Source organism: Meles meles, chromosome X (genome assembly GCF_922984935.1).
Source record: "Meles meles chromosome X, mMelMel3.1 paternal haplotype, whole genome shotgun sequence".
Lineage (NCBI taxonomy): Eukaryota > Metazoa > Chordata > Mammalia > Carnivora > Mustelidae > Meles > Meles meles.
Genome location: NC_060087.1, coordinates 47,300,056 through 47,323,715, shown reverse-complemented (window position 1 = coordinate 47,323,715; position 23,660 = coordinate 47,300,056). Strand labels below are relative to the sequence as shown.

General features: G+C 42.2%; 1 non-coding gene across 1 annotated transcript; it reads right to left on the bottom strand.

The window, feature by feature from the left end:
• Positions 1-21,403: 21,403 nt before the first annotated feature.
• LOC123935687 lies at positions 21,404-21,506 on the bottom strand. Its single transcript, XR_006816969.1, has one exon. It is a non-coding gene; the product is annotated as a U6 spliceosomal RNA (small nuclear RNA).
• Between the last annotated feature and the right edge of the window lie 2,154 nt (positions 21,507-23,660).

The window sequence follows — 23,660 nt, the reverse complement described above, 5'->3', positions numbered from 1 at the left end:
CAATAGATGCAGAAAATGCATTTGACAAAGTACGGCATCCTTTCTTGATAAAAACAACAACAACAACTCCACAATGCAGGGATGGAGGGAACATACTTCAACATCACAGAGACCATATACAAAAGACCCATAACAAATATTATCCTCGGGGGCACCTGGGTGGTTCAGTGGGTTAAAGCCTCTGCCTTCAGCTCAGGTCATGATCTCAGGTCCTGGGATCGAGTCCTGCATTGGGCTCCCTGCTCAGCTGGGAGCCTGCTTCCTCCTCTCTCTCTGCCTACTTGTGATCTCTATCTGTCAAATAAATAAATAAAATCTAAAAAAAAAATACATCCTCAATGGGGAAAAACCGAGAGGTTTTCCCTTCTGAGGTCAGGAACATGACAAGGATGTCCACTCTTACCACTGTTGTTCAATGTAGTACTGGAAGTCCTAGCCTCAGCAATTGGATAACAAAAAGAAATCAAAAGCATCCAAGCTGGCAAAGAAGAAGTCAAATTTTCACTACGTGTACATGGCATGATATTCTATGTAGAAAGACCCCACCAAAAAATTGTTAGAAGTGATACAGGAATTCTGCAAATTTGCAGGATATGAAATCAACACACGGAAGTCTGTTGCATTTCTATCCACTAACAATGAAGCAGCAGAAAGATAAATTAAGGAATCAATCTGTTTATAATTGCACAGAAAACATAAGATACAAAGGACTAAAGCTAACCAAAGAGGTCTGTACTCTGAAAACTACAGAACACTTATGAAAGAAATTGAGGAAGACACAAAGAAATGGAAAAAAAAAAACACACTCCATGCTCATTGATTGTAAGAACAAATATTGTTAATATGCCTGTGCTACCCAAAGCAACCTACACATTCAATGCAATCTCTATCAAAATACCACCAGCATTATTCACAGAGGTGGAAGAAACAATTCTAAAATGTGTATGGAACAAGAAAAGACCCCCAAATAACAAAGTAATGTTGAAAAAGAAAACCAAAGCTGGAGGTATTACAATTCCAGACTTCAAGCTGTACTGTAAACACTGAGACAGTAAGGTACTGGTATAAAAACAGACACATCAATCAATGGAACCCAGAAATGGGCCCACAACTCTGTGGCCAACTAATCTTCAACAAAGCAGGAAAGAATAGCCAACGGAAAAAAGTCTCTTCAACACATGGTGTTGGGAAAATTGGACAGCTTCATGCAGAAGAAAGAAACTGAACCACTTTCTTACACCATACACAAAAATTCAAAATGGATGAAAGACCTAAATGTGAGACAGGAATCCATCAAAATCCTAGAGGAGAAAACTGGCAGCAACCTCTTCGACCTCAGCCCAGCAACTTCTTGCTAGACATGTTTCCAAAGGCAAGGGAAACAAAGGCAAAAATGAACTATTGGGACTTCATCAAGATAAAAAGCTTTTGCACAGCAAAGGAAACAATCATTAAAACTAAAAGGCAATGTATGGAGTGGGAGAAGATATTAACAAATGATGTATCGCCAGTATCCAAATCTATAAAGAACTTATCAAACTCAACACCCAAAAAAACACAAAGTCCAGTGAAGTAATGGGCAGAAGACATGAACAGACATTTTTCCAGAGAAGACACAGAAATGGCTAACAGATAAATGAAAAGATGCCCAACATTCACACAGCATCAGGGAAATACAAATCAAAACCACAATGAGATACCACCTCACACCACTCAGAATGGCTAAAATTAACAACGTAGGAAATAACAGATGTTGATGAGGATGCAGATAAAGGGGAACCCTCTTATACTGTTGGGAATGCAAACTGGTGCAGCCACTCTGGAAAACAGTATGGAGTTTCCTCAAAAAGTTAAAAATAGAACTACCCTATGACCTGGCAGTTGTGCTACTACGTATTTATCCAGAGGATACAAATTTTATATTTGTTTATATTTGTTTATAGCAGCAATGTCCACAATAGTCAAACTATGGAAAGAGCCCAGATGTCCATTGACAGGTGAATGGATAAAGAAGTGGTATATGTATGCAATGGAATATTACTCAGCCATCGAAAAGAACGAAATCTAGCATTTGTGTGATGTGGATGGAACTAGAGGATATTATGCTAAGCAAAATAATTCAGTCAGAGAAAGACAAATACTATATAATTTCAGTCATATATGGAATTTAAGAAACAAAACAGACGTGACACCTGGGTGGCTCAGTTAGTTAGACAACTGCCTTCAGCTCAGGTCATAATCCTGGAGTCCTTTGATTGAGTCCCACATCGGGTGCCCTGCTCAGCAGAGAGTCTGCTTCTCCCTCTGACCCTCTCCCCTTCTCCTGCTCTCTTTCTTTCATTCTCTCTCTCAAATAAATAAATAAAATATATTTTTTTAAAAAGAAACAAAACAGATGAACTGGGGAAGGGAAGGAAAACTAAAATAAGAAAGAAACAGAAAGGGAGGCAAACCATAAGAGACTCTTAAATATAGGAAATAAACTAAGGGTTGCTGGAGGTAAAGTGGGGGGGGAATGGGGTAATTGGGTGATGGGCATTAAGGAGAGCATTTGAAGTTATGATCCCTAGGTGTTATATGCAACTGATGAATCACTAAATTCCAACCTGAAACTAATACTACACTCTAGGATAACTAAATTGAATTTAAATATAACATTTTAAAAATATATTCATCAGAGGAGTAAGGAAATAAATCAGGGCTCATCTAATTATGGAATTCCCTGAACAAGAATTCCAAAAAGAAAGCTAGGTTGATTTTGGTTTTGGTAGAAAGAGCTCCAAGATATATTGCCAAGTGAAGAAAGCAATTAGCCAAATAATATGGACAGTATGATCCTATTCATGTGAAAATGATAAATATCCACACTAACCTCCACATATCTGTATTGTTGTTCTGTCTCTACCCACTACCAACACAACTCCCAATGGAGAGGAGTTTGGTTAGAGCAATGAGACTGTTTGAGTGGCTACAATCCCCTAAAATCACCAACCTCATACTCATCCAACAGTAGTTGAAGGCTGCTACACAATTTGTGGGGCTTGAGGCAAAATGAAAATGGAGGGCTCCTTGTTTAAAGACCAGGGGAGAGGTGGGAAGTATAGTTAAACATACTAAAATTTACTATCAAATATAATAGGGGTGAGGTTGGAAGATGGCAGCAGAGTAGGAGGACCTAAGGCTCACCTCCTCCCATGACTATAACTACATAACTATTAAGTCATCCTAAGTACCCCAGACATTGACCTGAAGACTGACAGAACAAACTCCACAACTAAAGGGAAAGAAGAGGCCACATCAAAGAAGGTAGAAAGTGTGGAGAGCCAGTTTTGGAAGATACAGATTGTGGCTGCTGGAGTGAGGAGGAAGCTGTGGTCACAGAGAAGGGTGAGAGACAGACAAGCATGCAGAGAAAACAAATCCCCATAGCAACTGGCTTGGAAAGTGAGAGGGGCCAAATTTTGTCACTTTTGGCAACCAATGGGACTTAGAGACTGGAGTTTCAAATGTCAGTGGGTTTGGCTGAGATAGAGCCTGGAGGGCAGGGCCCTACTCTTGGACAAAAAGAGCAGGCAAACAGTCTGCAGACATACAGCATGGAAAGGGTGGTCTGAAGAGCACCTGGGGCACACAGTGGGGAGGTTATTTGCTCATCTCAGAGCATGTCCCATACAGAAAGTATTTAGGGAGAGACCCCTCCAGGAAGAAAGGAACAGGCCAGCACCATTTCCATCTCCCACCACTCAGTATAAGCACAGAGCCTCCTGTGGAAACCAGTGTGGTGACAACACTCATGACCTAAATTGCACTACACTAAGCCCTGCCACCCCAAGCTCCAGTGGAACTGTCTTTCTCAGGCACACTTGCCTCAGTCCCAACAAGGTGGTGACCCTCTATGAGAAGACAGGCCCAACCCCTGCTCACACCATGTCTTCCAACACAGGAGTCTACTGTAGCCTTGGTTTCTGCAGTGGTGGTGACAAGCCTCATTTCACAAATAGAACAGAGCACGCCTAGTTAAAAGGCACAACATTCAGGCCAGGGACCAAACTGTCTGCAACAGACAAACAGAACCTCTGCCTGAAGGAAATAGTGGCCAGGACACAATAGCAGAGCACATGCAGCACCCACTGGAGACACTCCTGCAAATAATAACAAATACCATATGATTTCACCCATATGTGGAATTTAAGAAACAAAACAGATGAACATAGGGGAAAGGAAGGAAAAATAAGATGAGAACAGAGAGGGGGGCAAACCATAAGAGACACTGGATTCTAGGAAACAAAGCGTTGTTGGAAGGGAGGTGGGTTGGGGGAAGGGATAATTGGTAATGGGCATTAAGGAGGGCACTTGATGAAATGAGCACTGGGTGCAACTGATGACTCACTAAATTCTACCTCTGAAAATAATTTTCAAAAGTCAATGCAAAAAGAAAAGACATAGGTGGACAGAATTAATAAAAAAAAACAAGACCCATCTATATGCTGCCTACAAGAGACTCAATTCAGACCTAAAGATACCTACAAATTGAAAGTAAAGGGTTGGAGAAATATCTATCACGCAAATGGATATCAAAAGAAATCCATTTCTTTTGTAATACTTACACTGGACAAAGAGACTTGAATACAAAGGCTGTAGGGGCACCTGGGTGGCTCAGCTGGTTTTACCTCTGACTCTTGTTTTCAGCTGGGGTCATGCTCTCAGGGTCTTGGGATGGAGCCCCATGTCAGACTCTCTGCTCGCTTGAGGTTCTCTCTCCCTCTCCCTTTGGCCCTTCCACTGGTGCTCTCTCTCTCTCTAAAATAAATGAATAAATCTTAAATAAATAAATAAATAACTGTAATAAGAGACAAAGACACATATAAAAACAAGTGGGTCAATCCAGCAAGAAGATACAACACTTATAAATATTTATGCAACCAACAAAGGAGTACTCAAATACATAAAATGGTTAATAACAAACATAAAAGAACTAATTGATAATAATACTGGAGGACTTTAACATTCCCACTTACATCAATGGAGAGATCATCTAAATAGAAAATCAACAAGGAAACAATGGCTTTGAATGACACATTAGAACAGATGTACGCAGAATATTCTATCCTAAAATAGCAGAATACACATTTTTTTCAAGTGCACATGAACATTCAACAGATCACATATTAGCTCACAAAACAAGCCTCAACAAATTCAGTAAGGTCAAAGTCATACCATGCATCTTTTCTGACCATAATGTTATGAAACTAGAAATCAACCACAAGAAAGAAATTTGAAAAGACCACAAACACATGGGGGTTAAAGAATGTGCTACTAAAGAATGAACCAGTCAACCAGGAAATCAAAGAAGAAATTTTTAAAAATATAGAAACAAATGAAAAAGAAAACACAACAGTCAACCTTTGGGATGCAGCAAAAGCGGTTCTAAAACAGAAGTGTGGGGGTGCCTGGGTGGCTCTGTGGGTTAAAGCCTCTGCCTTCAGCTCAGGTCATGATCCCAGGCTCCTGGGATCGAGCCCCACATCGGGCTCTCTGCTCCGCGGGGAACCTGCTTCCTCCTCTCTCTGCCTGTCTCTCTGCCTACTTGTGATCTCTGTCTGTCAAATAAATAAATAAAATCTTTAAAAAAACCCCACAAGTTTAGAGCAATACAGGCCTACCTCAGAAAGTGAGAAAAATCTCAAATAAACAAACCAGCCTTAACCCTTAGTGGGTTAAAACTGAGAGATTTTCCCCTAAGGTTAGCAACAATACAAGGATGTCCACTCTCATCACTTTTATTAAACATAGTATTGGAAGTCCTAGCCATAGCAATCAGACAACAAAAAGGAATAAAATGCATCCAAATCAGCAAGGAAGATGTCAAAATTTCACTATTCACAGATGACATACCATATATAGAAAACCTGAAAGACTCCACCAAAAAACTGCTAGGACTTAGGAACAAATTCAGTAAAGTCGCAGGATACAAAAATCAATGTACATAAACCTATTGGATTTCCACACACCAATAATGAAGAAGCAGAAGGAGAAATTAAGAAAACAATCCCATTTACAATTGTACCAAAAATAATTAGATAATAATAATAAGGAATAAACCTAATCAAAGAGTTGAAAGACCTGTACTCTGAATAGTATAAAACACTTAGGAAAGAAACTGAGGATGACAGAAAGAAATGGAAAGACATTCCATAATCATAGATTAGAAGAACCTATATTGTTAGAATATCTATATGCCTAAAGCAATCTACACGTATGATGCAATCAAAATACGAATGGCATTTTTCACAGAACAAGAATAAACAATCCTAAAATTTGTATGGAACCACAAAAGACCCTGAATAGCCATCTTGAAAAATAAAGCAAAACTGGAGGCATCGTAATTCTGGACTTCAAATTATAGCAAAAGCTGTAGTAATCAAAAAATTATGGTACTGGCATGAAAATAGACACATAGATCAATAGAACGGAATAAAAAACCCAGCACTGAACCCACGACTGCATGGTCAATTAATCTTTGACAAAGCAGGGCAGAATATCTAATTAGACAGTCTCTTCAACAAATGGTGTTGGGAAAACTGGACCACTTTCTTACACCATACACAAAAATAGATTCAATATGGATTAATCACCTATATATGAGACCTGAAACCATAAAAATCCTAGAAGTGAACATAGGCACTGACTTCTTTAACATTGGCTGTAGCAACTTCTTTCTAGATAGGACTTCTGAGGCAAGGAAAATATAAGCAAAATAAACTGTCAAAACTAAAAAGCAACCTATAGAATGGGAGAACATATTTGCCAGTGACATATCCAATGAAGGATTAGTATCCAACATATATAAGAGCTTATAAAATTCAACACCCTCAAAATGAATAATCCAATTAAGAAATAGGCAGGAGACATGAACAGATATTTTTCCAGAGCAGATATCCAGATGGCCAACAGACACAGGAAAAGATTATCAACATCGCTCATCATCAGGGAAATACAAATCAAAAGTACAATAACATATCACTTCATACCTGTCAGAATGGCTAAAGTCAACAACACAAGAAACAAGTGTTGGCGAGGATGGGGAGAAAGGGGAACACTCTTGCACCAATGGTGAGAGGCAAGGTGCTGCAGCCACTCTGAAAACAGTATGGAGGTTCCTCAAAAAGTTAAAAATAGAACTACTCTACCATCCAGCAATTTTACTACTAGGTATTTACCCAAAGAATACAAAAATACAGATTCAAAGGGGGTACATGCACCCTGATGTTTATAGCAGCATTATCAACAATAGCCAAATTATGGAAACAGCCAAAGTATCTATCAACTGATGAATGGATAAAGAAGATGTGGGCTGTGTGTGTGTGTGTGTGTGTGTGTGTATCCCACATCTATATATAAATATGTGTGTGTATATACATACAGAGTGGACTATTACTCAGCCATAAAACTGAACAAAATCCTACCATTTGCAATGACATGGGTGGAGCTAGAGAGTATTAAACTAAGCCAAATAAGTCAATAACAGAAAGACAAATACCATATGGTTTCACTCATATGGGTAATTTAAGAAACAAAACAAATGAGCAAAGAGAGAAAGAGAGAGAGAGAGAGAGAGACAGAGAGAGAGACACAGAGAGAGAGAAACCAAGAAACAGACTCTTAACAACAGAAAATAAACTTGTGGTTACCAGGAGGGAGGTTGTTCGTGGATTGTATTAAATAGGTTTGGGGGACTAAGAAGTGCACTTGTGATGAACACCCGGTGTTCATCATCAATGGAAGCATTGAATCACTATATTGTACACCTGAAATTAATATTACACTGTATGTTAACTAGCTGGAATTTATAGAAAAACTTTAAAAGAAAGAATAAAAAAACTTTCCTGACTCCCTTTTCTGCAAATTCAGTTAGTCATCAAAATTTATATTTGGGGCGCCTGGGTGGCTCAGTGGGTTAAAGCTTCTGCCTTCGGCTCAGGTCATGATCCCGGGATCCTGGGATCGAGCCCCACATCGGGCTCTCTGCTCAGCGGGGAGCCTGTTTCTCCTCTCTCTCTGCCTGCCTCTCTGCCTACTTGTGATCTCTGTCTGTCAAATAAATAAAATCTTTTAAAAAATTTATATTTTTAGGGGCGCCTGGGTGGCTCAGTGGATTAAGCCGCTGCCTTCGGCTCAGGTCATGATCTCAGGGTCCTGGGATCGAGCCCCACATCAGGCTCTCTGCTCCGTGGGGAGCCTGCTTCCTCCTCTCTCTCTGCCTGCCTCTCTGCCTACTTGTGATCTCTCTCTGTCAAATAAATAAATAAAATCTTAAAAAAAATTTATATTTTTAGGAACCTCATTTTCTTTTTAAAAGTTTTTTTTTATTCGTTTATTTGTTTATTTACAGCATAACAGTGTTCATTGTTTTGGCATCACACCCAGTGCTCCATGCAGTACGTGCCCTCCCTATTACCCACCACCTGGTTCCTCAACCTCCCCCCACCCCGCCCCGTCCCTTCAAAACCCTCTGTTTGTTTTTCAGAGTCCATAGTCTCTCATGGTTCATCTCCCCTTCCAGTTTCCCTCAACTCCCTCTCCTCTCCATCTCCCCATGTCCTCCATGTTATTTGTTATGCTCCACAAATAAGTGAGACCATATGATCCTTGACTCTCTTTGCTTGACTTATTTCGCTCAGCATAATTTCTTCCAGTCCCGTCCATGTTGCTACAAAAGTTGGGTATTCGTCCTTTCTGATGGAGGCATAATACTCCATTGTGTATATGTACCACATCTTCCTTATCCATTCATCCGTTGAAGGGCATCTTGGTTCTTTCCACAGTTTGGCGACCGTAGCCATTGCTGCAATAAACATTGGGGTACAGATGGCCCTTCTTTTCACTACATCTGTATCTTTAGGGTAAATACCCAGCAGTGCAATTGCAGGGTCATAGGGAAGCTCTATTCTTAATTTCTTGAGGAATCTCCACACTGTTCTCCAAAGTGGCTGCACTAACTTGCATTCCCACCAACAGTATAAGAGGGTTCCCCTTTCTCCACATCCCCTCCAACACACGTTGTTTCCTGTCTTGCTAATTTTGGCCATTCTAACTGGTGTCAGGTGGTATCTCAATGTGGTTTTAATTTGAATCTCCCTGATGGCTAGTGATGATGAACATTTTTTCATGTGTCTGATAGCCATTTGTATGTCTTCATTGGAGAAGTGTCTGTTCATATCTTCTGCCCATTTTTTTATATGATTATCTGTTTTGTGTGTGTTGAGTTTGAGAAGTTCTTTATAGATCCTGGATATCAACCTTTTGTCTGTACTGTCATTTGCAAATATCTTCTCCCATTCCGTGGGTTGCCTCTTTGTTTTGTTGACTGTTTCCTTTGCTGTGCAGAAGCTTTTGATCTTGATGAAGTCCCAAAAGTTCATTTTTGCTTTTGTTTCCTTGGCCTTTGGAGACATATCTTGAAAGAAGTTGCTGTGGCTGATATCGAAGAGGTTACTGCCTATGTTCTCCTCTAGGATTCTGATAGATTCCTGTCTCACGTTGAGGTCTTTTATCCATTTCGAGTTGATCTTTGTGTACGGTGTAAGAGAATGGTCGAGTTTCATTCTTCTACATATCGCTGTCCAGTTTTCCCAGCACCATTTATTGAAGAGACTGTCTTTTTTCCATTGAATATTTTTTCCTGTTTTGTCGAAGATTATTTCACCATAGAGTTGAGGGTCCATATCTGGGCTCTCCACTCTATTCCACTGGTCTATGTGTCTGTTTTTATGCCAGTACCACACTGTCTTGGCGATCACAGCTTTGTAGTAAAGCTTGAAATCGGGTAACGTGATGCCGCCAGTTTTGTTTTTGTTTTTCAACATTTCCTTAGTAATTCGGGGTCTCTTCTGATTCCATACAAATTCTAGGATTATTTGCTCCAGCTCTTTGAAAAATACTGGTGGAATTTTGATCAGAATGGTGTTAAAAGTATAGATTGCCCTAGGCAGTATAGACATTTTAACAATGTTTATTCTTCCAATCCAAGAGCATGGAACAGTCTTCCATCTTTTTGTGTCTTCTTCAATTTCTTTCATGAGTGTTCTGTAGTTCCTCGAGTACAGATCCTTTACCTCTTTGGTTAGGTTTATTCCCAGGTATCTTATGGTTCTTGGTGCTATAGTAAATGGAATCGATTCTCTAATATCCCTTTCTGTATTTTCATTGTTAGTGTATAAGAAAGCCACTGATTTCTGTACATTGACTTTGTATCCTGCCACGTTACTGAATTGCTGTATGAGTTCTAGTAGTTTGGGGGTGGAGTCTTTGGGGTTTTCCATATAAAGAATCATGTCATCTGCGAAGAGAGAGAGTTTGACTTCTTCCTTGCCAATTTGGATACCTTTTATTTCTCTTTGTTGTCTGATTGCCGTTGCTAGAACTTCTAATACTATGTTGAACAAGAGTGGTGAGAGTGGGCATCCTTGTCATGTTCCTGATCTCAACGGGAAGGCTGCAAGCTTTTTCCCATTGAGGATGATATTTGCTGTGGGTCTTTCATAGATAGATTTTATGAAGTTCAGGAATGTTCCCTCTATCCCTATACTTTGAAGCGTTTTCATCAGGAACGGATGCTGGATTTTGTCAAATGCTTTTTCTGCATCAATTGAGAGGATCTTTTTAAAAGTTTTTTTATTTGAGTATAGTTTACCCACAATGTTACATTAGTTCCAGGTATACAACATAGTAATTCAACTCCTCCATACATTATGCTGTGCTCACAAGTGTAGCTACCATCTTTCACCATACAGAGCTATTACATTATCACTGACTGTATTCCCTATGCCATACCTTTACTACCGTGACTCATTCATTCTATAACTGGAAGCCCGTATCTTTCATTCCTCTACACCCATTTTGCCTATCCCCCCAACGGTCTCCCCTCTAGCAATCATCAGTTTGTTTTCTGTAGTTACAGGTTTTATTCTTTTTTTTGCTTATTAATTCATTTTATTTTTTCGATTTAGCAACCTTACTTCCATCCAGTATAATGGAAAGCACCATCAGTCACAATATTGCAAATGGTATTTGATAACTTTTCATTTTGAAAGGGAGCTCTGTTGGTGCAACCGTTACTGGGACTGTTTTTTGTAGGCAACAGTATGATGGATTTCTGATAAGTTGTTTCAAAAGAAAAATTTTAAGGCATCTAGAGCAGATGATTCTTGTGGAAGACTTTTTCAAAAAACAAATTAACTCTTGGACGCCTGGGTGGCTCAGTTGGTTAAGCAACTGCCTTCCGCTCAGGTCATGATCCCAGAGCCCTGGGATCCCGGCACTGGGCTCCCTCTGCTCTGCGTGGAGCCTGCTTCTTCCTCTCCCTCTGCCTGCCACTTCCCCTGCTTGTACTCTCTCTCAGTCAAATAAATAAATAAAATCTTAAAAAAAAAACCAAAACTCTTCAGGTGGTGTCTGGCTCCTGTAGTGGAAGTGGTGCATGGGAAGGTGCTGGAAAGTCAAACAGAGGGAGACGTGTCCTCCGGAGGTGGCTAGCAGAGTAGACCCGCCTCCAGTCGCATGATTCCTCCTGCTCATGGGACATAACCAGGGGGCCCCAGCTTCTGCAAGTGTAAACAGCCCTGGAACCATCGTGCAGAGTGCTTGAACAAGTCTTCTCTGTTCATTTGATGCAATGAAGTATAGCAGATGAAATGGGGAAAGGGGAGAGAATCACCTTTAACAATATTAATTGTTAAATGTTTGTTGGGGTTTTTTAAAGATTTATTTATTTTAAAGAGAGAGAGAGAGCACAAATGGGAGGGGCAGGGAGAGGGAGAGAGAATATCAAGCAGACTCCATGCTAAGCACAGAGCCTAACGCAGGGCTTCATCACAACCTGAGCTGAAACCAGGTTTCAGTCCAGCTGGACACTCGACTGACTGCACCACCCAGGCACCCCTAAATGTTTTTATAATGTTTGGAATTGTTAAATTGGCTTTGCTGAAACAGAATTTCACCCTTAAGATACTATTTGAATGTTGGTTTCAATAAAGGCTCTTGAAATTGTTTAAAAAAAAAACCAAAAAACAATGTAAGTGTAACAGGGGAGGCCCAAGAATATATTAAAAAAAGGAGCCAGGTCAGAGAGAGTGGGGAAAATCATTCCAAAAATAATGTGATTTGACATCAGAAAGATGAGCAAGAATAAATAATGTGGGGTTTGTGTTGTGTGTGTGTGTGTGTCTGTGTGTATATGTGGATGTGTGTATGTTGTGTGTGTGGATGGATGTGTGTATAGATATATGGGTGTATGCATGTGTGCATATGTGTGTATGAATCTGTGTGGGTATGTATGTGTGTGTAGATATATGGATATGTTTGGGGGGTATATGGATGTGTGTGCAAATGTGTGTAGATGTGTGGGCATGTGTGGGTTTGGGTGGATGGATGTGTGTGTAGATGTATGGGTGTGTGTGTCTGTGTGTGTGTAGATGGGTATGTATGTGTATGTGTGTGTATAAATGTGTCTGTGTGCATGTGGGTATGGACATGTGTGCAGATGTGTGTGAATGTGTATAGATGTGCAGGCATGTGTGGTTTGGGTGGCTGGATGTGTGTGTGTAGATATATGGGTGTGTGTGTATGAATTGTGGTTTTGGGTGGATGAATGTGTGTGGATGTATGGATGTGTGTGTGTGTGTATTTGTGTGCATAAGAGAAGCAGTAGAGGCAGAGCCTAGAACCAACACTGAGGGCAGAACTTGTGGGAAGAGGAAGCAGCATGCTCCAGGTCCTGAACGAAGTCCAGTTGGATGGGTGACAGGAGCACAGCGAGGCAGCTGTGGAGCGGTGTGGGACGCAGATGAAACCAGGCAGCCCTCAGTTCTGTCTCAGAACGCACTGTGCCAAAGAAAGGCGAATCCAAAGCCAAAGAAAAGCTGGGAAGAGTGATGTGTACCTTTCCTGAAGAACATGTAGCATTGCTGAAGTGGGGAGCCTCATCCGCCTTCCTCATTTTCCTGAATCCCAGGAGCCTCTGTGTGGAAAACAAAGCCTGGACTCTAAAGGGAGGATGAGGGAGGAAGGGTGTCTGAATGATCCCCCTCTCTTGTCTTTGTTTTAGGGACCCCCACGTATCTGAAAACAGATCGGACACTTGTTGCTCTTTGAGAATCAATCTATTGATTACCCTCACGGGGTCTACAGATGAGATGCGTTTGCCGCCATCCCTCCCCCTCCTGTTGTCTGCAGGTATACCAGTGACAGATCATTTTTAATTGTCCTTTTTGACCTTTTCGGCTAACATGAGGTGGAAGAGGGGGTAACGTGATCAGTGTTCCTTTCCTAAATTCCGGCCTTCTCCTCCTTGCTGCACAAGACAAGGAAAATATTGGCACAGGTCCCTGGGGGCTCTGTGAGACATCTTGGACTTTTTCCTAAAAACAATAGGACATCGGCTGATGATCTTAAGCAGAGGAGTGTGATGAGGTTTTTGAGCCAACATCAGAGAATTTCATCTCTCTTGACTCGCCATGAAGTGTTCCCAAGCGGGACGCCATCCCGTGCCTGGCCGTTTGCTCCAAGGCGCCATCTCTCAAGCTCAGCGCTGTCCACACTGTGGACCAGATCATTCCATCTTGTAGGCAGTTGTACTGGTGTTGTAGGTTGTTCATTAGATGCCAGTCACCCTGCCCCCCAACTCTGGGTGTGAAAATCAAAAACATTTTTATATTGCCAGGTGTTCTCTGAGAGGAGAGGGCGAAATTGCCCACGTAGAGAAGCACTCTGCCCTTTGGTTTCAGGCTCACCTTTTTTTCTCACCATTTCATGGGACTCTCCTCTAAATTACATCTATCCAAGATACATGGAAGTCTCTGATTCCATAGATACTGATATTAGAGCCTTCCATTTAAGCTTCTGTGGATTTTCTTCTTTTGCTGATAAGATGCAAATCCCTTGCTGACCCTTCAACCACTTTCTGAGAATCTTGTCCAGCCCCATCCCATTTGCCTGACTGGCTTCTCCTTAACTCAAATGGGCTTACCTCTCTCACATCTTCATGGGCATAATTCATTATGTGGTGGTCATATAAAAGCTTGGACAAGGGGGGGGGGGCATTGGATCACCGTGATATGACAAACACTTTTCTGTGTTGGGAACTCTCAAGGTCTTTTATGATTTACTGGGGATGACTTGAGACCCTTCAGTTGTTTGAGATTTTTTAAAAAAATGACCTTGAACATGATGATCTCTGGTTAACAAGTTAAAAAAAATTAACTCTTCATACAAATCACTTTTGTGAAAGTCTGAATCGAATTTTAAATATAAATTTATACAATGGCATTTGGTGTTTCCTCTGACATTTCATGTAACTGTGGAGGTGTGCTATAGACTGAATTCTTGTGTTCCCCTCCCCAGCTTTATGTATCAAAATCCTAATCCCCCATGTGATAGTATTAGGAGATGGTGTCTTTAGTAAATGATTAGGCCTTGAGGGCAGAGCCCTCATGACTGGGATTAGTGCCCTTATGAGAGAGACCCCAAAGAGCTCCTTCACCCCATCCACCACACAGCAAGGAGATGGCCATGGGTATGAATCGGAAAGTGGGCTCTCACCCGACACTGAATCTGCCAAACCCTTGTTCTTGGACTTCCTAGCCTCCAGAAATAAAATTTTGCTATACCAACTTAAAGAGACTAAGACAGGCTCATATAAGAAATGGAAAATGCCTTCACTATTTATAACTCAAAATGCCTGTTTATGTTTTTTAGCACTGTATCTTCAGTTACAAGGAAAACACTTTTAAACTGTCTTCCTCATTAATAATCAGTGCACCGGAAGCTTTCATCAAATGTGTTTAATGTGATGATCTTTAAATTTCCATTTTTATTCCTGTCGTTATTTGTTGCAGTGTCGCAGCAGTTTTGAAAACCAGAGATACTAAACTCTTCAAAGAACTGTAACTCCCGATGTACTTTACTGCAATGTCCATGGATACACTTTTATTTTGTTACCATTTACTGACAAAGTTTTCTACCCCAGCACCAGCAGTTCCTGTCCTAGGGCTCAAGCCAGAGTTAATATTTGTGCAGACGCTGCAAGGACAGGCTATGGGGATAGAAGGGCAAGATTGCCTCTTACACTGGGCCCCATCACTGCCTCTAGGCAGAAGCCATCCCCTCTCTCAGGGCTCTAGCCACCCCACCACCACTTCTATTTTTACTGCTGCTGCACCATTGTCACTGGCCCACTGTCTCCCCTCTGGGCTGCATGGCACCCCAGGCTCCCCCAGATGCACTGGTGCACACCAGGTGGACTGACCACCTGCTCAGCATGCACATAACCTACCATGCACATTGTGATCCAGTGTATCTCTACCGCTTACGTGTACACTCCATAGTCACATTGGACTATAATTACAAGACACAAGTTCAAAGACAAAATTATTTTTTAAGGATTTTATTTGACAGAGAAAGAGACAGAGAGAGAGGGAACACAAGTGGGGTGGGGAGTGGGAGAGGGAAGGGTCCCCATTGAGCAGGGAGCCCGATGTGGGGCTCGATCCCAGGACCCTGGGATCATGACCTGAGCCAAAGGCAGATGCTTAACAAGTGAGCCACCCAGGCACCCCTCAGTGACAAAATTATTAAGAATGTCAAGACAGCAACCCCACAGGTGGCACATTCTTAAAGCAAGCCTGGAGGAGTGGGTTTGTGTCCTCAACCTAGTAGTTTGGCACCTAAGGGACCATTCTGCGAGTTTTCATCCCAAGTGAGTGTAAACCCTCTTTTGGTTTCTGTGATTCAGATTATGTGAAAATGGTTGAATACCTTCCCCTGATCTGAGAAACACCAGTTGTTTTTACTTTATTTTTTATTTTTTTATTAACATATAATGAATTATTAGCCCCAGGGGTACAGGTCTGTGAATCGCCAGGTTTACACCCTTTACAGCACTCACCATACCAGTTGTTTTTAAATCCAATTAGTGGAGTAATGGAGTGTGGAAGGGCCTAGACTCAGGACCTGTATCACCAGGAACTCCATCTTGGCCACGGACTAGCTATATGACCTCGAGCAAGTGATAAAGTCTCTATTCAGGCATACCTTGTTTTATTGTACTTTGCTTTATTGTGCTTTGTATATAGTAGGGTTTTGTTTTTTGTTTTTTTTTCTTTTTCTTCTTTTTTTTACAAGTTGAAGGTTTGTGGCAGCCTTGCATCAGCAAATCTATTTGTACCTTTTTTCTGATGTCATTTGTATCTCTGTGTCACATTTTGGTAATCCTTACAATACGTCAAACTTTTTCATCATCATCATCATTATTATTATATTTGTTACGGTGATCTCTTATTAACGATCTTTGATGTTACTGTTGTCATTGTTTTGGGGCACCATGAACTGTGCCACATAAGGCAGGAAATTTAATTGATAAATATTGTGTGTGTTCTGTTTGCTCCACCCTCCAGCCGTTCCCCATCTCTCTCATTCTCCTCAGGCCTCCCTATTCCCTGAGACACAGTATTGAAATTAAGTTAGTTAATAACCCTACAATGTCCTCTTAAGTGTTCAAGTGAAGTGAAGAGTTACAGGTCTTCAAACCACGAGCTAAAAATGATTAGGCTTAGTGGGGAAGACATGTTGAATGCCAAGATAGGGCAGAAGCTGGGCCTCTTGCATCAAACAGTCAAATTGTGAACGCAAAAGAAAAGTTTCTGAAGGAAATTAAAATTGCTACTCCAGTGGACACACAAATGGTAAGAAAGTGAAACAGCCTTGGGGCACCAGGGTGGTTCAGTCAGTTAAGCCTCTGCCTTCAGCTCAGGTCATGATCTCAGGATCCTGGAATCAAGCCCCACGTCAGGCTCTCTGCTCAGCGGAGAGCCTGCTTCTCCTTCTCCCTCTGCCTGCCGCTCTCCCTGCTTGTGCTCGTTCTCTCTCTGTCAAATAAGTAAAATCTTTATTTTAAAAAAAATAAAGTGGAACAGGATTATTGCTGATATGGAGGAAGTTTAGTGGTCTGGATAGAAGATCAGACCAACTACAACATTCCCTTATGCCAAAGCCTAATCCAGAGCAAGGCCCTAACTCTTCAATTGTGTGAAGGCCGAGAGAGGTGAGGAGGCTGCAGAAGAAAAGTTTGAAGCTAGCTGAGGTTGGTTCATGAGGTTTAAGGAAAGAAGTAATCTCTAAACACAAAGGTGTAAAGTGAAGCAGCAAATGCTGATGTAGAAGCTGCAGCAAGGTATCCAGAAGATCTAGCTAAGGTAATTCATGAAGGTGGCTATGTTCAACAACAAATTTTCAATGTAGACAAAACGGCCTTCGATTGGGAGAAGACGCCATCTAGGACTTTCATAGCGAGAGAAGAGAAGCCAGTCCCTGGCTCCAGGCTGACTCTCATTAGGTGCAAATGCAGTTGGCGACTTTTAGGTGAAGCCAATGCTCATCTACCATTCTGAAAACCCTAGGGCCCTTAATGGGGTTCAAGCCTGGCTCAGTCGATAGAGCACGTGACTCTTGATCTCAGGGTCATGAGTTTGAGCCCCATATTGGACACAGAGTTTATTTTTTTCCATTTTATTTTTTTTCAGTGTTCTAGCATTCATTGTTTTTGCACCACACCCAGTGCTGCATGCAATATGTGCCCTCCATAATACCCACTACCAGGCTCATCCAACCCCTTTCCCCCTTCCCCTCCAAACCCCTCAGTTTGTTTCTCAGAGTCCACAGTCTCTCATGGCTTGAGATTTTATTTATTTATTTGACAGACAGAGATCACAAGTAGGCAGAGAGGCAGGTGGCTGGGGGTGGGGGGTAGGCTTCCTGCTGAGCAGAAAGCCTGATGCAGGGCTTGATCCCAGGACCTGGAGACCATGACCTGAGCTGAAGGCAGAGGCTCAACCCACTGAGCCACCCAGACACCTCCAGAGTTAAAAAAAAGAAAAAAAAAAGAATTCTGCTAAATTACTCTGCCTGCGCTCTATAAATGGAACAAAGCCTGGATGACAACACGTCTGATTATGTGGCTTACTGAATATTTTAAGCCCACTATGGAAACCTACTGCTCAGAAGAAAAGATTCCTTTCCCAAGGACAATGTACCAGTCACCCAACATTTCTGATAGAGATGTATGTACAATGAGGTTAATGTTGTTTTCATACTTGCTATGCAACATCCATTCTCTAGCCCATGAATCAAGGAGTAATTTCAATTTTCACGTCATTACTTAAGAAATACCTTTCCTAACAGTATAGCTGCCATAGTGATTTCTTTGATGAACCTAGGCAATGTAAATGGGAAACCTTCCAGAAAGGATTCACCATTCTAGATGCCATTAAGAACATTCATGATTCATTGAAAGAAGTCAACATATCAACATTAACAAGAGTTAAGAAGTTGATTCCAAGCAGAGAGTTTTCCCTCTCAGAACCTAGATTTCCCCCTTCAGCCAAGGAAAAGGTGATTGTTTCATAGGCTTGTGTCTGCAACTAGGACCCTGCAAGGGTCATCATATCCCCTGGGGGGATTTCAGACACATTGAAGGAGAAAGGGGGGACTCATCTGCACAGCTCCAGACAGTTCTTCACCCCTCTCCCTCCACTCGTTGCCACTAAGGAGTTGCTGATCAACCCTGTGGCCCAGGAGCAGTGCAGAGCAGACAACCAGACCTGCATGGCCCCTTCCCTTCACAAGCTTGGAGAAGGGCAGGATGCCTGCCACCTGAGACCTCTCCACCAAGGGTTTCATTCTTCCTCTGAGGCTCTGCCAGGCCCAGCACATGATTGGAAGAATGAATTAAATGCCCAGTTCTTACTGTTAAGTTCTGCTATGCAATCACAGCTGCCATGATAGATATTTTTTTATCAGTGCTTGGTTGGCTTTAAATAAAATGCACTCTATTCCTAAAAAAAAAAGTCATGGGTGACTTTTGACTTTGAGGTGTTCAAGACTTCAGTGGAGGAAGTATTTGCAGGGTTTGAGGGATTGACTCCATTTTTTGAAAGAAGTTCTACTGTGGATAAAATGCTATCAAATGGCTCTACATGCTATAGAGAAATAATTTCTGAAAGGAAGAGTAAATCGATGTGGCAAACTTCATTGTTGTCTTATTTTAAGAGATTGCCACAGCCACCCCAGCCTTCAGCATCTATCATCCTGATCATCCAGCAGCCATCAACACTGAGGCAAAACGCTGCACCACCAAAAAGATTACAACTCGCTGAAAGGTCAGATGATTGTTAGCACTTTTTAGCAATGGAGCTTGAACTCATGGCCTCAAGATTAAGAGTCATGTGCTCTACGGCCTGAGCCAGCCAGGTGCCCCAACAATAAAGTATTTTTAAATTGAGGTATCTATGTTGGTTTTTTAGACATAATGTTATTGCACACTGAATAGGCTAGTATAGTGTAAACATAACTTTTATATGCACTGGGAAACCAAAAAGTTCATTTGACCGACTTTATCATGATATTCACTTTATTGCAGTGTTCAGGAACTGAACCCACCATATTTTTAAGATATGCTTGTATTCCTTATACTTAAAATAGGGGTAGTACCAGTCCCTACTTTACAGGGTTGCTCTAAGGATTGAGTGAGTTAATGCATGCATATAAGGAGCCCAGAACAGTGCTCAGCCCATCGTAAGTCCTCAGATAATGCATTTGTCATTATTTTTCTTTTGTTTTCACTGTCCTTGTACTTCTCAGTCTGTTTTGGAGCAAGCCTGTTCTTCCTCATGTAATTTTTTCCATTTCCCTCTCTTTCTCCTGTACTTTATAGTCCACTTTAGCCCTTATCATTTTTCATCTAACCAGTTAAATGTACATAACATATGCAGAGAGATGAATTGGAAAAGAGGCCACTGAGGTTCCCCCTAAGGAAGTAGACAGGGACTGAGTGGTGGGCAGGGGGTATCTTCAGCCTGTTTGAATGTTTACAATGGGAATGCATTTACTATTGTTTCTGCAATTAAAAGGAAATGTTTATAACTGCTAAGTGGAGGTGGTGTAGGGGAGGAAAGACTCCAGGGCAGCCTCCTTCTATCATGCACTGATGCTATGAGGGACACAACCAGACGACACATTTCCAGGGCTGCAGCCAGCTGCCCCCTATCCATGGCAGTGCCAAGAGTTCCTTTGTCCGCAAAATATGCCTCAGATTCACCTCTCTGTTGGCTTTGTCTTTCCCATTAGCCTTTAGCATGCCCACCCTGCCACCCAAGGACACCGGGGAGGAACTCTGGGGGATGAGGACTACTGTACCTGGGTCAGAGGCCAGCTCCTGTGAAGGCTTTCCTGACATACCAAGTGAACAGTTTGAATTAACTGTGGCTCTTTTTTCCCCACACATGTTGTTGATACCTGCCTAGGCAGCACTTAGGGTTTGACTTTTTTTTGGCTTTGTGTTGTTCATCGAACTTTGACTCTCTCATTAGACTGTTTACTCAGTAAGGGTAAATACAGGGTCTCTTATTCATGGCTGGAGACCCCACCCCAGTCACCACCTGTAACTGCCCAGTCCATCATAAATGCTCAGGAAGTGTTTTATTGAAAGGGTACCCTGAACTGCCCCCTCCACCACATTAGGAATTTTGCACTTTTTATTCCTTCTGCCCTGTCCCTGGCCACTTCGTATTATTCAGATCTCAGATTACACACTGCCTTCTCCAAGTGCCCTTCCTTGAGTACCCTGTCTAAAAACAGACTAACTTCTACCCGAATCCTTCTCTATCTCATAACTTGTTTTATTTCCCTCATAGCACTCACTGCAATCTGAAATTCTCATGTTTGACTCACTTTATTGTCTGTTTCCCTAGCTGGGATGTGAATCACAGGAGGGCAGGGACCTTGTCTTTTTGTGTTTGCCTTTGAGTCCCCAGTGCTTAGGACAGTGACTGGTATATAGCACGTGCTCAATAAATATATGAATGAAACTCTATTTGTTTGGTTATTGACTGACCCCCAAGTAGAATGTCAGCTCCATGGAGGCCAGGATCTTATCTGGGTTATCACTACATCCTCAGCACCTAGCATGGTGCCTGGTGTGTAATAAATGCTCAAGAATTTCTGGGTCAGTGAATTAATGTCTCATGCACACTTTAACACAACATGCTCCAAACTGAACTTAGTTTCTTCTTCTCCACCAAACCTGCTTTTCCTTCTGTGCATTCTAGTTCAGTCAATGGCATCATTATCCACTCCTGACACCCAATGCAGAAATGAACTCACACTCCTTTCACTCCCTCATGTACTAGTTTCAATTAGTCTCCAAACCCTGCCTATTCAACCTCCAAAATATTTCACTTATCTAATCCTTTTCTACCTGTGTGACAGCTATCTTGATTCAGTCCTCATCTTTTTTTTTCTTTCATTACTAATGCAACAGCCTCCTCCCTCCTGTCTCCCTTCATTTTTCCTTTTTATTATGGAAGACTTCGTAACATTACATGGCATCCTTGTGCAGGGGCCATGTTAATCTTTTTTGTGTCTTTCCAATTTTATTATGGCCAAAATAAGTCCATCCTGCTTCCTTGTGAAGCTAAGAAGCTTTAGCTGTGGGACCTATCACTTGCCATATGGTCATGTTGTCATATATTTTTATAAAGTTTGCAAACTATATTTAAAGCACAATTGGTTAAAACTGCTTTCCTCTTCCACTGGTTTCCTCCTAGTCACACTTCCCCTTGTATTAGGTGGTGTTGGAGCTGCCTGACATTTTTGAGACCCAGCTAAGTGAAAGCTGATTTAGGAGTTACATTTAGTTTGGGTTTGGTTAGACATCGTATCTCTTCGATTTATAATTATTACCCAGGTGTAGTAATAGCTTCTAGAAATACTCTGTCCGCCTTTGAGCCCAATTTTGTATTCACAACTCTGTATTCTTTTTTTAAAGTCCTACCTCACAAACTGTATAAGCTTCAGGTCCCACTAAACCTCGATTTTCCCCTGGCTAAGACACAAATGTGATTCAGTTGCTCTCGCTCAAACACTTTCAGTGGTTTGTTACTGCTTACACGGTAAAATCTAATACTTAATTTCTCTTTGTAGAACGTTTTCTCATGTGCTTCTATGCATTTGTACATGTTGATTCTTTTACCTACCATGCTCTTGCTTGTTAATTTATTGGACCTACAGATCTCCCTGACACCTTCCTTGACAGCAGTAAGCAATTTCTGATGCACTTTCATGATTTTATTTTGCACTTTGCAAGAGGTACCTGTGTGCTTACTGGACCTTGTAATCCAATTGTTGACTTACAAGCTTGTCTCCTGCCTCCACTGGCAATTTTCCCACTGCAGAGTCTCTCTTCAACATTGTATCCCCAGGGCTTAAGCCACCACTACTTAGAAAATTGGTGTGCACACATATATTTTCTTGTTTAAAGTGGTGGGAACCTTTAAAAAAATGAAATAGTATGAGGATTCCTAGAGAATATTCTAGAATGTCAGGAAACACCAGCGCCACTTTGAAGTATGTGTGTGGAGCTCCATTCTTTCAAACCCTTCTCCCACCCAACCCTCAGGCTGTAGTCAGAAAATCTTGGGACTTGTGCATGAAAATCCTTACACTGTAGCTAAAGCAAACTGAACTGAAACAGTGGAGTCAAAGAAAGAGTTCAGAGGGCGCTGGGAAGTCGACAGAAGCTTTATGAAGGAACTAGGATTGAGGGACCAATTGAGGGACCAACGACAGAACACGGGGGTAGTAGAGGGTGCAAAGTTCAACTTCTAGGCTCTAAAATTCAAGCCACGTGTCTTCCCTAAGCCCGTGTGGTCACTTGAGAATAGTAAGAGAGCTTCCCTTACAGGGTGAAGAATAAACGCTTCGGAGACAGTGCAAAACAGCCTACCCGCTGAATGTGCGCGAAGAACAGAAGCTGTTGTTCGTACTCCACCCCTTCCCTGGCCCAAGCCCGCCCCTACCGTCACCCATTAGTTTTGCCAGTTTGCAGTCACTGAGTTCACCTCCTCTCAAAGGATGAAAAGGCTGAGGAGGGGGAGGGGAGGTAGGGAAGGAAGGAGTGGAGGCGGAGGAGGAGTGAGTGTGAGTGAGTGAGTGTGTATGTGTTGGCGCCGGGGGTGTTGGGGGTGGTGGTGGTGCTTAACTCCCCGTTTACCCGGAGGAGGAGGAGGAGGAAAACTAGGGAGGTTCTTGGCCCCACTCAAAATGGAGCCAAGCGACTGCCTCGCCTAAGATGGTGGCTTAAGGTCCTTAGCCTCGATTGGTTACCTAGAGGAAACGAACAGGACCAAAGGTAGCCGAATCCCTTCCCCTTTTCTCAAGGTGGCGCCCCGCCTCTGCTGGCGTCACGCGGGAGGCGCTAGCTTCCCTTCCCCGCCTTTGCCGCGGTTACCTCTGTGCCCAGCCCTCATAAGATGGCGGTCGGGTAGCCTCCCCGTGGCGGCGCCGCCACTCTCAATATGGTAGCTGTTTACCCCATATTTCTCCTCCCCTCTTCGCTTCAACTTCCTCCTTGTTTTGAATAAACTTTATTGACTACTTCGAATCGCCTACCACTGCCACTGGGCTGCTCCCGGCGACTTTTCAGGCAGTTTTCTCTCCGACCTCGCCGCAGGCGCATCTAATTCCTGGTTGGCTTCATCGCGGCGATCTCCTGCTGACCCAGCGACGACGCCGTTTGCTTGTTCACCGGGCAGCCACCGACTAGGCCCGAA